Source organism: Cupressus sempervirens, chromosome 10, assembly GCF_028749045.1.
Source record: "Cupressus sempervirens isolate cs-2001-9-10 chromosome 10, ASM2874904v1, whole genome shotgun sequence".
Lineage (NCBI taxonomy): Eukaryota > Viridiplantae > Streptophyta > Pinopsida > Cupressales > Cupressaceae > Cupressus > Cupressus sempervirens.
In genome coordinates, this window is record NC_143127.1 from 306,332,429 (window position 1) to 306,348,600 (window position 16,172).

Here is a 16,172-nt window from a genome sequence, read left to right on the forward strand (position 1 = left end):
TTTTGGGGGTTTTAATGAGTTATGCCTTGTTAACTTGACATTCCTTGCCTTTCTTTTTGGATGACTTGGTGTTTTTTTGTTAAGATTTTTCTATTGGTTTTCTGCTAATATGTGGCTTTTCTATACTCTCTCTTACTACTTCTATAATTGTAGGTTGTCAAAATCCCCTTCTTTTAAATTCTCAAGATTTATTTTGATGTCATGATCTATGTACTCACAACATAATTGATATATTTCTAGTTATGAACATTTAAAAAAAAAATTGATCATTGATATCTCTATAGAGAACATAACATATTTTAATGCAAAAACTCTTTTTAAATTGGGGTTTTATAAATTTGATTTGACACAACTTCATAAGTTGGTGCTATTGTATACTTTTTTATCTCAAATCTAGTGCCCTCTTGGCTACTAGAATATATCAATTGGTACTTTGAACTTGGGTAGTAAACTTATCTAGATAGTTTCATATTTAGGTTTAGATCATTTGTTATTATATTTGATAATTCTCTTTATCTTTCCAAACTTGAGTTTCTAAAATTTGGGCTTATATTGAATATGTTGTTGATAAATGACTTGAAAACCATTAATTGTGCATCCAGCTTTGTTGGATTTCAAGTGTTAACTAGCAACTAATTATATCTTCAACTTTGATAATTTCATGTAGACACAGTTATATTAGTTTTTCTCTAGTCCCAATAGTAATATCTATGGTTCTTTTCTTTAATCATCTTAGTTTAGTGCAATTGTGCTTTCTTGATGGAGTATTGTGTGATGCTTTCTAGGTGTCATTAGGAATTCAAAGATCATTTTGCAATAATTTCAAACATATTTTTGAGCATTTTAATCCCCATATATGTTTGTAGAACTACAATTATTTTAAGACATTTATTAACTTTTCATCCTTTAAAAACATGTTTAAGAACCCCACATTCCAGTCAAACCTACTGTGAACTCTCCTCTAAAAATAAGTTATGGTTCATGGTGGCTAGAATTTGGCCTTGTTGATTTCTTTGAGGACTTATAGCTCTTTTTAGGTGATTCATATAGCTTATTCTTCTTTGGTTAATCTACTATGTTTGAGTATCTTTTATCCTAGTTTCTTTTACTTGGGTTCTCCTTCTTACTTAGGTTCTCCTTCTCTTGTGACATTCTTACTCTTAAAGGTTTCTTGATTGATTTTCACAACATTTTGCTTCATTTTTATTTGGGAATGTATTTTTGTATATGGATATTGTATCTTTTTATATTTCATAAATTATTCAAGGATTTGGGCCCATGAGTTATATAGTCAAACTTTTGTTCTATTTTGAAGGTGGTTGGGTGGTTGTTTTTAAGCACAATTCTTAGACTATCTATTATTATAATTTCTTGACCTAATAATTATAGTAAATTTGAGCTTTGCCATTTAATTTTTTTTTTAATAAACAATAGACAAAATAGTTTATAAAAATATGATTAAATCATAATCATCCCTTATATTTATTTTCCAATTAAATATGTATCAAAATCTTATTTGAAATTATATATATATAATTTTTTTAATAGTTTATTAAGAAAAAGAATATAAATGACAAAATGACATTTTATTGATGACCAATATAATACATGAATACTAGAGAGATTCATATAACTCTTCATGCCATACTAGCATTTTCATAAAAAAATCAAATTGTTTGAAAAAGTATTTTCATAAAAAAAATCAAATTGTTTGAAAAAGGTGCCCTTATAATAGAACACACCTTTTGTATTACTACCACAAATAATACACATTCATAATCTCTTAGTTTCTTCTTTGGTCACTCCATTAAATAAGCACAAAAATGGAAATAGTGAAATTTAGAAGACTAAGCACACATTGCACCATAAATTTGATGGCATATGTAAAGAGATCAATAAAAGAGAACATTTTTGGGTGGAGGAAGAATTAAAATTATGTTAAAAGTAATCAACAAAAGGGAAGATCTTTGGCGGAGGAAGAAGAGATTGTGATCTACCACAATTTCCATTCAAAACAACCCACGCGATCTTCGATCCCCAACTAATATGCAGCTTGAGATGACAATGCATAAACCATACTCTTATAATTGAACTCAATTAGCTAAATAAATTTACATGAATAAACCAAACACATTATCTTTTATATTAAATAAGTGATTGAAGTTAGCATTATGTAATTGTTGACAATTGCGTCTCAACCTTGCAAGCTTTTTCTAGAACACTCTAAAAAAATTTAGCCAAAAAACTCTAGAATTTTTTTTGAAAATTCTAGAATTTGTTTGTGTTATTTTTCCACATGTTTATGAGTTGGAAAAAGATGTATGAGTTGTTAAAAATGTGTCTAGTCTCTAGAACAATGTAGAAGGGCTATTTTTAGAGTATAAACAACTCATTATATGACTTTTATGGGGGTCTAAACTAAAGGAAAAAATTATGGATGAAAATGGTATTCATGGAGTTACAAATTACAAGTGGGTAACATGTGGCATGGCTATTTTTTCCATGGTTTTATAAAACCACAAATGGTTTCCAAGTGGCAAATCACTATAAGAGGAGGGCTTGGGGAGGTGTTTGAATCGTTGAGCTCAGTTTGCAAGACTAGTTGTAGAAGGAGCCTCTCTGAGTTTGAGTTTGAGTTTGAGTTGTAGTGATGCGCTCTTGTAAGAACTTGCATTGCAAGTGTATTGTAATCTTCTAAATTTAAGAATACATTATGCAGGTTTTAGAGGGTGGAGTTTTTCTCTTGGAACTATTTCCTCATGGTAATCATTGTGTTATGTGTTCACTATTATTTTTATTATGTTATTATGCATTTCTTAATATCTCTATAAACATTAGTTGAATTTACATAATTGTCCCCTCAAAGATTAGTGTAGGAAGCGATTTTATGCACCTTAGCTTTCTTAAAAGTGGTATCAGAGCCTAGCTAGTTATGGTTCTATTTGTTGGGTACAGAGTTTTTTGAGGTAATCAAGGTTTGAGTGGGAGCTTGTGCAGTGGTTTTTATTTCTGTGTTGCAGGATTGCAAATATGGCAAGCACTTTAGGGAGGATTGATGTAGAGAAGTTTTTTGGCACAAACTTTGAAATGTGGATGTTGAAGATGAAAGATCTATTGATTGATCAGGAACTATGGGATGTAGTCAATGAAAAGAAGCTGAGACCCATAGATCAAACTTCAGCTGTAGAGTATGATGTGAGAGATAGAAAAGCTAAAAGTCTCATTAGATTGTGTCTTGTAGACTTGATGCTAATTAATATACATGAAGAGCCTACTGTAAAGAAGCTTTGGAAGAACTATCAAGTGAAATCACTTGTGAACAAGATTTTCTTGAGGAAAAAGTTGTATTCCTTGAAAATGGAAGGTGGACATATTTTCGAGCATCTTGAAAGTTTTAATATGTTGGTGACTCAGTTGACCTCGGTTCGGGTGTGGATGGATGAAGAAGAAAGGTACCAAATATTTCTATGTTCATAAGTCCTCATGTATTTTGGATCAATCCATTTAGATGTATTTGGTCTAGTTGATGTTCCTTCTATTGGTAGATCAATTTATTATATTTCTTTCATTGATGATTTTAGTAGAAGAACATGGGTTTATTTTCTTAGAAGTAAAGCTGAAGTTTTTAGTCATTTCAAAGAATTTAAAGCAATGGTTGAGTTGCACACTAGAAAGAAGATAAAGCATTTGAGAACTGATAATGGTGGTGAATATTGCTTCAATGACTTTGACACATTTTTTAAAGATTGTGGTATTAAAGAGAGAAGAAAACTCCATATTCTCCACAACAAAATGGAGTTTCAGAAAGAATGAACAAGACTTTATGGAGAAGTCTAGTAGTATCCTAAGTGGTGCTGGACTAGAACAAAAGTTTGGGCTAAAGCTATAGCCACTTCCTGCTACCTAATAAATAGGTCTCCTACATCAACTGTTGTTGATAAGACACCAATGGAAGCATGGTCAGGCCACAGGCCTTCACTTGGACATCTAAGAGTTTTTAGTTGTGAGGCATATGCTCATGTGCCAAAGGAGAAGTAGACAAAATTAGACAACAAAGCTGTCAAATGTATCTTCATTAGATATAGTTATAGTGGGAAAGGATACAAACTTTGGGATCCTATTACACAAAAGGTATTTGACTCTAGAAGTGTTATTTTTAGAGAAATTGAGCCTTCTTTTGTTACAGTGTAGTCAAAATGGATAGAAGAAAAGAAAGATGTGATTCAACTTCTTACTACACCTGAGAAAGTTGAATCAAGGCCCTTAGAAAGATAAGTTTTTGAAGAGAGCTCTATGAGTTCTAAATTATCAAAGGAAGAGGGAGAACCTAATCATGAACCTAAACCTGAACTTGAACTAGATCTTGTTCGAAGGTAGATAGAGGAAAGCACCAAAAGGGTGTGGATTTTCTCTTGATGATTTGAGGTGTATATTTTCTTTGAATTCTAATATTGATGAACCAAAATGTGTAGAAGAGGCTCTTGGTATTAATGGTTTAGAGTCTTAGAAGATAGCCTTGGAAGAAGAGATGGTAGCTCTTAAGATGGTAGTCTTAGAAGATAGCCTTGGAAGATAGCCTTGTACCATTGCCTAAAGGATGGAAGCTTGGTGGTTGTAAATGGGTGTTCAAAAGGAAGATGGGTTAAAATGGAAGCATTAAGAAATATAAAGCATGATTGGATACAAAAGGTTACTCCCAAGTTGTAAGAATTGATTATGGTGAAATTTTTTCTCTTGTAGAAAAAATGACATCCATTCAATTTTTACTTTCTATTGCAGTAGCTTATGATCTACAAACTAAGCAGATGGATGTGAAGACAACTTTCCTTCATGAAAATTTGAAGGAAGAAATTTATATGACATAGCTAGAGCACTTTGTGGTGAAAGGTAAAAGTCATTTTGAATGTAAATTGAAGAAATCCTTGTATGGTTTAAAACAAAGTCCTAGGATGTAGTACCAAAAGTTTGATACATATGTATTGAGTTTGTGATTTGTGTGATCTAAATCTTATCACTATATATACTAAAAGTTTTATGGTGATTTTTTTTGGTTATTACCTTATATGTTGATGACATGTTATTAATTGGAAAAGGAAAAGGTTTGATTACAAAATTAAAATCTTAGATCTTAGCAAAGTTTGAAATGAAAGATCTTGGTGTAACAAGGTATATTTTTGGAATGGAGATTATAAGAGATAGGTATAAAAAATAGATAGATTTGGCTAGGCTAGAGTAAGTATGTTGTTAATATTCTAAAAAGATTCAATATGCAGGATTCTAGACCATTGAGTATTCCTGTTACCATGGGAACAAAGCTTTCTAGCTCACAGTGTCCTTCATCCCCATTGGAGATGGAAGAGATGAGTTTAGTATTGTATTAGAGTGTTGTTGGAAGTTTGATGTATGATATGGTTTGTACAAGACCAGACATTATCCAAGCACTGGGAGTACTTTCTCATTATATGTCTAATCTAGGAAGAGCACATTTGGATGTAGTAAAAAGAGTTTATAGATACTTGTGACGTACCTCAGAGTACTCTATATGTTTTCATGGAACATTATATGAGCATTCATTAGGTATTCAAGGCTATGAGGATTTAGATTGGGTTGGTGATGTTGATAGAAGAAGATCCACTAGTGCATATGCGTTTACATTATTTGGTGGTGCAATCAATTAGATGAGAAAGCAACAAGCTATGGTCACTTTGTTCACTATAGAGGCAGAGTATATGGCAGCTACTCATGCTTGTAAGAAAGCCATTTGGCTTAAGAGACTATGCTTAGATATAGAGTTCAAACAGGGTCCAGTGACAATTTATAGTGACAGTCAGAGTGGAATCTAACTAATGAAGAACCTGATATTTCATGCTAGGAACAAGCACATTGATATACAATATCATTTTTAAGAGATATGGTCAAGGATGGCAAGTTGGAGATAGAAAAGGTGGAGACTTTGGTGAATTTTTCTAATGCACTAACTAAGTCCATGAGCATGGAGAAGTTCAGATGGTGTTTGGAGTCCTCTTGGCCCCTAGCAATTAAGTCCATGATACAGTGGATCCCCTGGCTCTTGTAAGATGTTTGAAAAGTGGGAGAATGTTGAGAATTGTGTCTCAACCTTTCAAGCTTTTTCTAGAGAACTCTAGAAAATTTTAGCTAGAAAACTCTAGAATTTGTTTGTGGTAGTTTTCTACATTTTTATGAGTTGGAAAAAGGTGTATGAGTTGTTAAAAATGTGTCTAGTCTCTAGAACAATGTAGAAGGGATATTTTTAGAGTGTAAACAACTCATTGTATGAATTTTATGTGTGTCTAAACTAGAGGACAAAATTATGGATGATATTGGTATTCTTGGAGTTACAAATTAAAAGTGGGTAACATGTGGCATGGTTGTTTTTCCCATGGTTTTGTAAAACCACAAATAGTTTCCAAGTGGAAAATCACTATAAAAGGAGGGCTTGTGGAGGTGTTTGAATCATCTGGTTTAGTTTGCAAGACTAGTGCTAGAAGGAGTCTCTCTGAGTTTGAATCCGAATTTGAGTTGTGGTGATGTTCTTCTATAAGAACTTGGATTGCAAGTGTATTGTAATCTTCCAGATTTTAGAATACATTGTGCAGGTTTTGGAGGGTGGAGTTTTTCTCTTGGAAGGATTTCCCCATGATAATCATTGTGTTATGCATTCATTGTTATTTTTATTATGTTATTATGTATTTTGTGAGATCGTTGTAAAATTCAATTAAGTTTGCATAATTGTCCCCTCAAATATTAGTATAAGAAGCAATTCCATGCACCTTAGCTTCCTTATAGTAATGATAGTGACATGTAGATGTAATAAGTGTTAAAGTGGCCTATTCATGGTCATACGAGATTGATTCATGTAAACTACAACAAATTTGACTCAAAATACTATAGAGTAAAATTGTAGCAACAATAGCACCATACTTGGATTGTTGGCTAGGAATCTAAGAGCCACCCAACCTCCACTAGGAACTCAAACTATGCTTCTCTTTGGAGGATCCACAAGATTAAAGCTAGCTGGGTCAATGTTCACATTATAGTTTCTAGTACCCATACCAACAATGAAGTTGTAGCCATGCAGATGCAAAGGATGGCTCTCGAAGGTCAGAATGCTAGTGTCCTATGGAACAAGCTATACATTGGTGTTGAAGGAAATTAGTTCAACCCTAGTGTCATTGAGGATCCATGTGTTGTTAGGTAGCATGCCTATATAGTTGAAAGGAAATGATGAATTGTTAGGGAAAGTGGTATTGTAAACTCGAATGGAATGGTTGAAGTAGTAGACTTGAAGAAAAGAGGTTGAGGGAAGAATGAAGGAAATGCTATGAATGGAGGTTGCAAACTTGGTATTGTGAAATTCACAACCTTAGTAGATAAAAAATAGAGAAAAGTAAAACACAAATCTGTGCAAATAAAGAAAACAGAACATATATTGTTGAACAAAGCAGAGCTCAACTAAATTACATCTATTGTACATTTTTAGCATCTCTTATTATTAAAACTGAAAAATAACCTCTTCCCTACATGTACGCTGCAGTCAAGGATGCACTAGCAGTTTTGGAACAATGTCTATTCAAACTCTCCCCTGCATGTACACTGGAGTCCTATTCTACCGCACAAGCTAGAGTTGGAATTAAGTCCTATTCTACCAAACATGTTGGAGTTGGAATTAGTTGGAATTAATCACACTAACACCCCCCCTTAATTCTAACTAAAGATTAGATAATGAGGAAAGAGGGAAAACCCAATGGGATGAAAATACCCCCTCAAAAAAATACTAACAAGACAAGAAAACTATTGTGTTACAATATCTTTCACCCGAAGAAGATCTTGGAGAAATTGAAACTTGTTCTTAGTAAAGGTCTTTGTCAAAATGTCAGCAATTTGATGAGACGTGGGACAATACTATAAATCAATAATGCCATCATAGATGAGATCTTGGATGAAATGCATATGGATCTCAATGTGCTTTGTCCACTGTCACTATATTGGATCTTTGCAAACCTTCAATGTACTTTTATTGTCACACCAAATGATAGTCAGTTGAGGAAATGAGATGCCCAAATCAATGAGGAAATTTTGCATCCAAATAGTCTGAAAAGTAGCATTGACAATGCCTTTTTATTTAGCTTATGTGGATGAGAGAGCAATGGAAGATTGTTTTTTTCTTGACCAATAAATGGGACCATAACCCATATTGAGAACATATCCTGAAGTGGACTTCTAATCAATGCTATCACCAACTGAATCAGAATCAGTATAACTAATAAGATCCAAAGTACATCTAGTTGAATAATGAATCCCATAGGTAATAGTTCCTTGAACATAATGAAGAATACACTTGGCAGCTTTCCAATGTAGCTCATGAGGCTCTTGCATGTATCTTGAAACAACACCCATTGCATATGATAGATCTGGAGGAGAATGAGTGACATATAGAAGACTTCTCACAAGCTAGTGATAGAGTGTGCAATCAACCAATGTTGTATCTTTTTCATCTTCCAACTTGATCCCAGATAGAAAAGGTGTGGGTTCTGATTTACAATTATACATGTGAAATCGAACCAAGAGATCTCTTGCATACTTAGATTGAGCAACTGTGACACCTGATTCACTCTAATTCATTTCAAGACCAAGAAAGAAATTGAGAAGGCCCATGTCTGTCATAGAAAAGGTATCATGCAAAGATGCCTTGGTTTTCACAATTATTGAGCATGAATCACCTATGATTAGTAGATCATCTACATAGAGCACTATGAGCAGCAAAGAGTCAGATGTTCTCAACATATAAACATTTGGATCAGATTTACATCTCACAAATTTTTGAGACAGAAGATAAGAATGCATTTTAGTATACGAAGTACAAGTTTCCTATTTGAGGCCATAAAGTGATTTCTTGAGGTTTCATACTAGTGAGGAATTATGTATATACCCTTGTGGCTGCTCCATGTAGATCTCATCCTCAAGATCACCATGAAGAAAAGAATTTTTCACATCCATGTGATGAATCTCCCACCTTTTTGCTACTATAATAGCTAGAGCCAATCAAATGGAATCCATTTTTTCCATAGGAGAAAACATCTCATCATAATCAATACCTTGAACTTTCTGAAAACCTTTAGCTACCAACCTTGCTTTGTATCTACTCACTTGACCATTTGTTGATTTCTTTGTTCGATAGATCTACTTGCACCTGACAAGCTTGTGATTGGATGGAAGTGGAACCAAATCCCAAGTTTGGTTTACAATAAGAGAATTGTACTCCTTATTCATTGCAGCTACCCAATGAGGATTCCCTATAGCTTCTACATAAGTTAGAGGATCTAATACTTGAACAAGATAAGCATGCATTGGATTAATGGAATCGATAGCTGAAAATGCATGAGAAGCATCATATATATCAGCCAAGCTCCTTTTTCTTTGTCTTCTCATAGGAGATGCTAAATCATCACTTGCATCCCAATTGAGACTTGCATGTTCATCAAATTTAGATTTAGATGGATCTAAAATTAGATTTGTGCTATCTCGATCATCTTCAAGATCTATGAGAGGAGGAAGCATAGAAATGGTAGTAGGTTGCATTTGAGATGCCAGCATGGGACTTTCATCAAAATATACACTCCTCTCAATGAAGAGTTGTTCTATAGAAAGATCTAGCAATCTATAACCCTTTACACCATCTAGATAACTAGCAAATATACATTCCTTGCTTTGAGGCTCCAAAGCCTTCCTTTTATCAGTAGGAATGTGAGCCCATGCACGAGATCCAAAAATACAAAAATGAGTGATGGCTGGTTGGGTACCTCTCCATGCTTCAAAAGGAGTTTTTCCTTTAATTAATTTGTGAAAAGATCTATTTTGGATATATGAAGCATAGTTGACTGCTTTAGCCCATAGTTTTGAGGGAAATGACCTAGCATGCAACATGAAACTAGCCATCTCCTTTAAAGATTAGTTTTTCCTCTCAACTACCCCATTCTATTGTGGAGTATATGGAACTATGTTCTACAACTATATTCTTGCTTCATCACAAAGATTTTGGACACCATTGTTCACATGCTCCCCCCCATTATCTTTGCGCAAGATCTTAACTAATTTTCTAGATTGTTTTTCTACATGGGCTTTGAAAAGCTTGAGATTCTCAAACACTTCAGACTTTTATATAAGAAAATATACCCATGTGTACCTTGAGTAATTATCAATGAATGTAAGGACATATCTAGCTTTGCTCATGGAAGGCTCAAGAAAATGACCCATTAAATCACTGTGAACAAGCTCTAGAGGAGAAGAGGCTCTCCATGAGATTCCCTTGGGAAACTTTTCTTCTGGATGTTTTCCAAGAGCACAACCTTCAAAAACTCCATTAGAGAACTCCATGGTAGGCAAGCCTTTTACCATTCCCTAATTGCTAAGTTTTTGCAAGTATCTAAAATTTAGATGTCCAAATCTTTCATGCCAAATTCTATTTTCATCATTTACATGTGTTAGAAGTAAAGTAGAATATAATTTTGCAACAGAATCAGAGAAAGTGTACAAATGAGATTGATGATTCACCTTACCAACAACAATTTTGGAGTTGTCTTGCATGTCAGAGATCATGATTAAATCTGGTGTGAATTCAACTCTCCTCCCAATTCTAGTATATTTCATTTGATACATAGAAAGTAAATTTATAGAAAGTTTTGGGATATGCAAGACATTCTCAAAACTTCCAATTCCAAGCTCTACCTTCCCAATTCTAGTTGCTTCTATAGGAGATCCATCTCCCATGAGAATAGGAGAACTAGAATATGGTTTCAAAGATGAAAGAGCATCATTTTTGGCTGCCATGTGGTGTGAAGCTCCAGAATCTATGATCCATGCATCTGAGGAAGAATGAATAGCTATCAAGGCATGAGCATTGCCTTTGGTTTTTGGTGCTTTTTCTTTCTACTTCTTGGTACTCTTAGGAGTAAAATTGCCAAGATTATGATGTTGAAGTGTCTGCACCATGAGATTAATGGTCTTCTTCATGCATGATAATTCTGGATGATACACGTGATTGCAATAGGTGCACTTTGATTTTCCATTTGTGTCCTCTTCTTTTGAACCTATGGACCCATCTGAAGGTTTTGGATTACCTTCCTTTCTTGGATCTGAATCCTTCTTCCATTTTCCTTTGGATTGCTGATTGGATTTGGAGTTATTCTTCCTGGTTGTATGCACAATGAGTGCATGAACTTTGGAATTCTTCAAGGTACCCATCTTAATAAGCTTATCCTGCTCTTGTATTAAAGACTCAATGAAGGCATTGAGTGTGGGAATCTTCCAATTTTCTCCTATTGCAAGTCTAAATTTGTGGAAAGAATAAACAAATACTGCATATTTTGGACCCAACTTTGATAGAATGGCAAGAACTAACTTACTTTCTTCTTTGGATTTATCAATACCACATCCTTTTAGCTGAAGCAACAAAGCTTTGAACTTTGTGAAGTAATATTGGATATTGTCAAAATTCCTTGGATCTAATGAGATGAGCTCATTTTCAAGGATATGACCTTGTATTTCATCTTGCTTTCCAAATAGGGTCTCCAAGGTATCCCAAACTTTTCTTGGAGTTGTGCATGCCTCAACGTGGAACAATAGTTCTTGAGATATGGGCAAGCATAATAGACCAAATGTTTCATCCATATGGTTAAAGTATTTAGATTTCTCTAATGCTAGATTGGGCTCAACCTTTTTATTCTTAACTATTCAATAAAGACCTTTACTTCAGAGCTGAAGTAAAATTTTAGGCTTCCAATCAAAGTAGTTGTATGGTGTAAGAATAATAGAGGCTAGAGATTCCATTTTCTAGTTCTGATTTTCTATACCTGCAATAGAGAATATTATATTTTTCCCTTTATTGTAACCTACTCTAATGTAATGTGAAATTCACAGCCTTAGTAGATAAAAAATAGTGAAAAGAAAAATAGAAATCTGTGCAAATAAAGAAAAAAAAGCATATATTATTGAACAGAGAAGAGCCCAACCAAATTACATCTACTGTACATTTTCAATAGTTCTTATTATTAAAACTCAAAAAAAACCTCTTCCCTAAATGTATGCTGCAGTCAAGGATGCACAGGCAGTTTTGGAACAACATCTATTCAAACTCTCCCCTACATGTACACTAGAGTCCTATTCTAGCACACATGTTGGAGTTGGAATTAAGTCCTATTCTACTGCACATGTTGGAGTTGGAATTAGTTGGAATTAATCATGCTAATAGGTACCTTGGACCATGACATGTTTTTCCTTGTGGGCATGGGTTCAGCCCCAACCAACCTATGAAGAAGAATTGTTTATCCAACTTTTGAGGAATAGCTGCTATTGCAAATTTTGGATTGCCTAAGCTTCTCATATTTTGGCTGAAGTTGGTAGAAAAAGAGGTATCAGTCAGGGTTGGAAGTGTAGGCTTCATCATGGGAAGAGAGGAGGAGTTAACACTAGAGACATACTCTACAACTCCAGAACTAGTTGAGTTGTCAAAGGTTGTTGTTCCTATAGCAAGGGCCTACAAACACGAGGAATGTTGCATTGGGTGGCTGAGACATGGCTATCAAGAGGACATTGGTAGTCTGACTAGGAGTGATCAGAATAACACTGGTTTGAAATCATTTGACATATACAATGTCTGCTTCTACTACAATTAGTGTATGATTGGCAATTGTAAAAGACAAGTCACTATTAACCTCAACATTAACTAAACAAAGTAGGTAAGTTTTCCCAAGGATCACTTTGAGCCTAAATGTATTTGCATTGCACATAAGTAAACATTATATTTTTATAATTAGATTTAAACAAATGAACATTTGTCTCTTTATGTTTCATCCATTTTTAACTGTCTATACTCACTATTGGCAAAGTAGTTGTACATAAGCTCAAGAAGTCCATTCATGGTATACACATCCAACACATTTTCTTGTGCACCACTTTGCATTTCTTTATTGATAATAGTCATAGTGTCCGCATTCCACCACTCCCCTATAATTTGTAACCCAACAGACAGGTTTTTTTGTTAAAGACATCTAATGTAATAGTAAAGTTGACGTTAAAGACATTGTATACAAGTATTGAAAGTGTATACCAAAAACAATAGGCACTTCCTGGTGTGGGTGAGGGAATGGGTAAGAAGCATTCTTTTTGGGGTAGATGATAATGGGCCCATGTAAGCTTGCTCACAACCATGAGATATGGGCATGCCACCACAATGTTCCTCGTTGCCTTTTAGTTATATATTTGTACACGTAGCTTTCCTCAATTTGAATTGGACACTGAGTGACATATGTAGGACCATCCACCCATCCAGATCTAAGCTATTGAATTCATTTGGAGAGATAGGAACAATATTGTGAGAAATATATTACCAACCCTAAAAATCAATTTCACAACCCTAAATAATGCTCAACAAAAACTATTGCTGAGTGCTAGTTTTGCTCGGTACGTTAAGGAGCTCAGTGGTAGGAGAGTGTTGAGTGAGCTTAGAAAATGAAGAACAAATTGGCACCAATGGATACCGAGTGAGCTCAGTAGTGTGGATGCCAAGTGAACTCAATAGCCACTAGAGGGTGGAGCTCAATAGAATAAGGTACCAAGTGAACTCGGTAGCCACTATAGAAAATGACTTCTACCAAAGACAATACTGAGTGACAAAACTATAACATGAACTTTTCAACCATTAAAACTAGAGAACCAAAGCTTGAAACTTCTAAACAAACTTCTCAAATTCAATGAATAGAAGAAGAACAATGGATTCTAGTATGCCTCCTTGCTTTCTATTCAACTTTGATTAAATCATTACAAAATCTGGGAGCATTCAACTTCAACCAAAAGACCCTAAAATAACACTAAAACTTTAAACAACTTCAATACTTCAAAAACTTTAAATTTGCAGCTCTAATGGCTGCATACAATAATTCCTAGAGCAATCACTACTTCATAGGTTGAATCAAGCAATAAACTATGAACTTATAGAATGACACAAAGAAGTACGTGCAACTGTAGTCACATAACAAGCTTCCTTCTATCTCTGCAATGACTAGATCTATTGATCACTTTCTTTCTACTTTACTCTGCTCTGCAACTTTTCTCTGATTTGCTTTGCTGAATGAATCAATACATTCCTTTTTGTCTCTTTTCCAAAAATGTTTCCCCGTCTTTTCCAAATTTGAAACTCACCTACCTATATTAAACTTTTTGATCATTCTACAAATGTCAGGAGGTAGGTGAGCATTTGGATCAAGGGGCAAACAATAACGTGTGAGAAATTTCAACACTCCCCCTTTGGCCCAAGCCAAACAAACAAAGATCATTGTTGATCCAAATCAACTACACCAAGACACTCTCTTAGGTGTACAAAACTTCCAATGCCTAATGGTTTGGTAAAAATGTCTGCTAGTTGCTGCTCAGACTTACAAAATTCCATCTTGATATCCCCATTCTCGACCAACTCACTGATGAAGTGATATCTAATTTCAATGTGCTTACTTCTACCATGGAAGACTAGATTCTTGGACAATGCAATTGAAGATATATTGTCACAATAAATTGTGGTTCCTCCTCTTGCCTTTCATTCAAATCTGTCAAGATTCTTCTTAACCAAATAGCTTGACATGCTACTACATTTGCTACTATGTATTCAACCTCTGCTGTAGATTGAGCAACAATAGGTTGCTTCTTGAATGCCCATGAAATTGCACCCGATACCATATGAAATACATATCTAGAAGTGATCTTCCTATCATCTATACTTCTAGCCCAATCACTATCTTGAAATCATTTGATGCATTATACAAAATCCAAAATCCCTTGGTACCATTCACATACCTTAGGATCCTCTTTTTTGCTTGCCAATGAGAATCCTTTGGTGTTTCCATAAACCTAGAAATCAAACTTACTGTATGCATTAGGTCTGGCCGAGTTGCAGTCAAATACATTAAACTTCCAACCATACTCTTGTATAGTGTTGGATCCACTCTCTTGCTAGAGTCTTCCTTGCTCAACTTTAGATCTATTGCTATTGGTGTGGGGGCTAGCTTACTATTCTACATTTTGAATCTTTCCAAGATCTGCCCTGCATATTTTTCTTGAGAGATGAAAATGCCATTATGCATTTGTTTTACTTCTATGCCGAGAAATTACTTCAAGAGACCTAGGTCTATCATTTCAAATTCATTTTTCATGGCCTCTTTGAACTCACCAAATAAAGCCTTGTCATTACCAGTAAAAATCAAATCATCTACATACAAAACAACAATCAACACATTTCTATTTGTTGCCTTGATTTAGAGCATAGGCTCACCATTTTTTTTTGCTAAAATAATTGCTCATCAAATATGATTCAATCCTATTCTACCATGCCCTTGGAGCTTGCTTGAGCCCATAAAGAGCTATCTTCAATCTATATACTTTGTTCTCTTTACCTGCTACTTCATAACTAGGTGGCTACTCCACATATACTTCTTCCTTCAATACACCATTTAGGAAGGTGGACTTCACATCCATTTGGTATACCTTCCATTTATGTTGAGCTATAATTGCTATGACAGAACACATGGTTTCCATTCTTGCAATTGGGGATTATGTCTCATCATAATCTCTGCCATACTATTGTTTTTAGCCCTTGACTACCATCCTTGCCTTATGCCTATCAATCTTGCCTTCAACATTACATTTGATCTTGTAGACCCATTTCACTCCAATCACTTGCTTCTTGGGAGGAAAATTAGTTAGCTCCCATGTCTCATTCCTTTCTATAGCATCTATCTCCTCATCCATGGCCTTACACCATTTCTTCTCCTTAATAGCTTCTTCAAAATATATTGGATCACTATGAGAAAATAATGCAAAATTAACACTCTCATCATAATCTTCATACCTTTCATCTTGGTATATCTCCCTAAGACTCTTTGTATTTCTTGGTAATAAGGAGGAGAGTGTGGGATCAAAATCTTCACTGCTACTACTTTACCAACTAGCTCAGTCTTTACTATTACTCATCACTGACACTCAGTCATGCCTAAAGGAGCTCGGCAATGACTGAAGCTGCTTGCCTTTTCTTCTATTTACTCCTTCTTGTTGTTCATCAGCATCTTCTTCACTCATAATTGGCACTTTACTTGAGGTGCTGGGTG

General features: G+C 34.7%; 1 pseudogene; it reads right to left on the bottom strand.

Annotated features, from left to right (window-relative positions):
* Window positions 1–1,938: 1,938 nt before the first annotated feature.
* Window positions 1,939–15,603, bottom strand: LOC149533852 (laccase-4-like; annotated as a pseudogene).
* Between the last annotated feature and the right edge of the window lie 569 nt (window positions 15,604–16,172).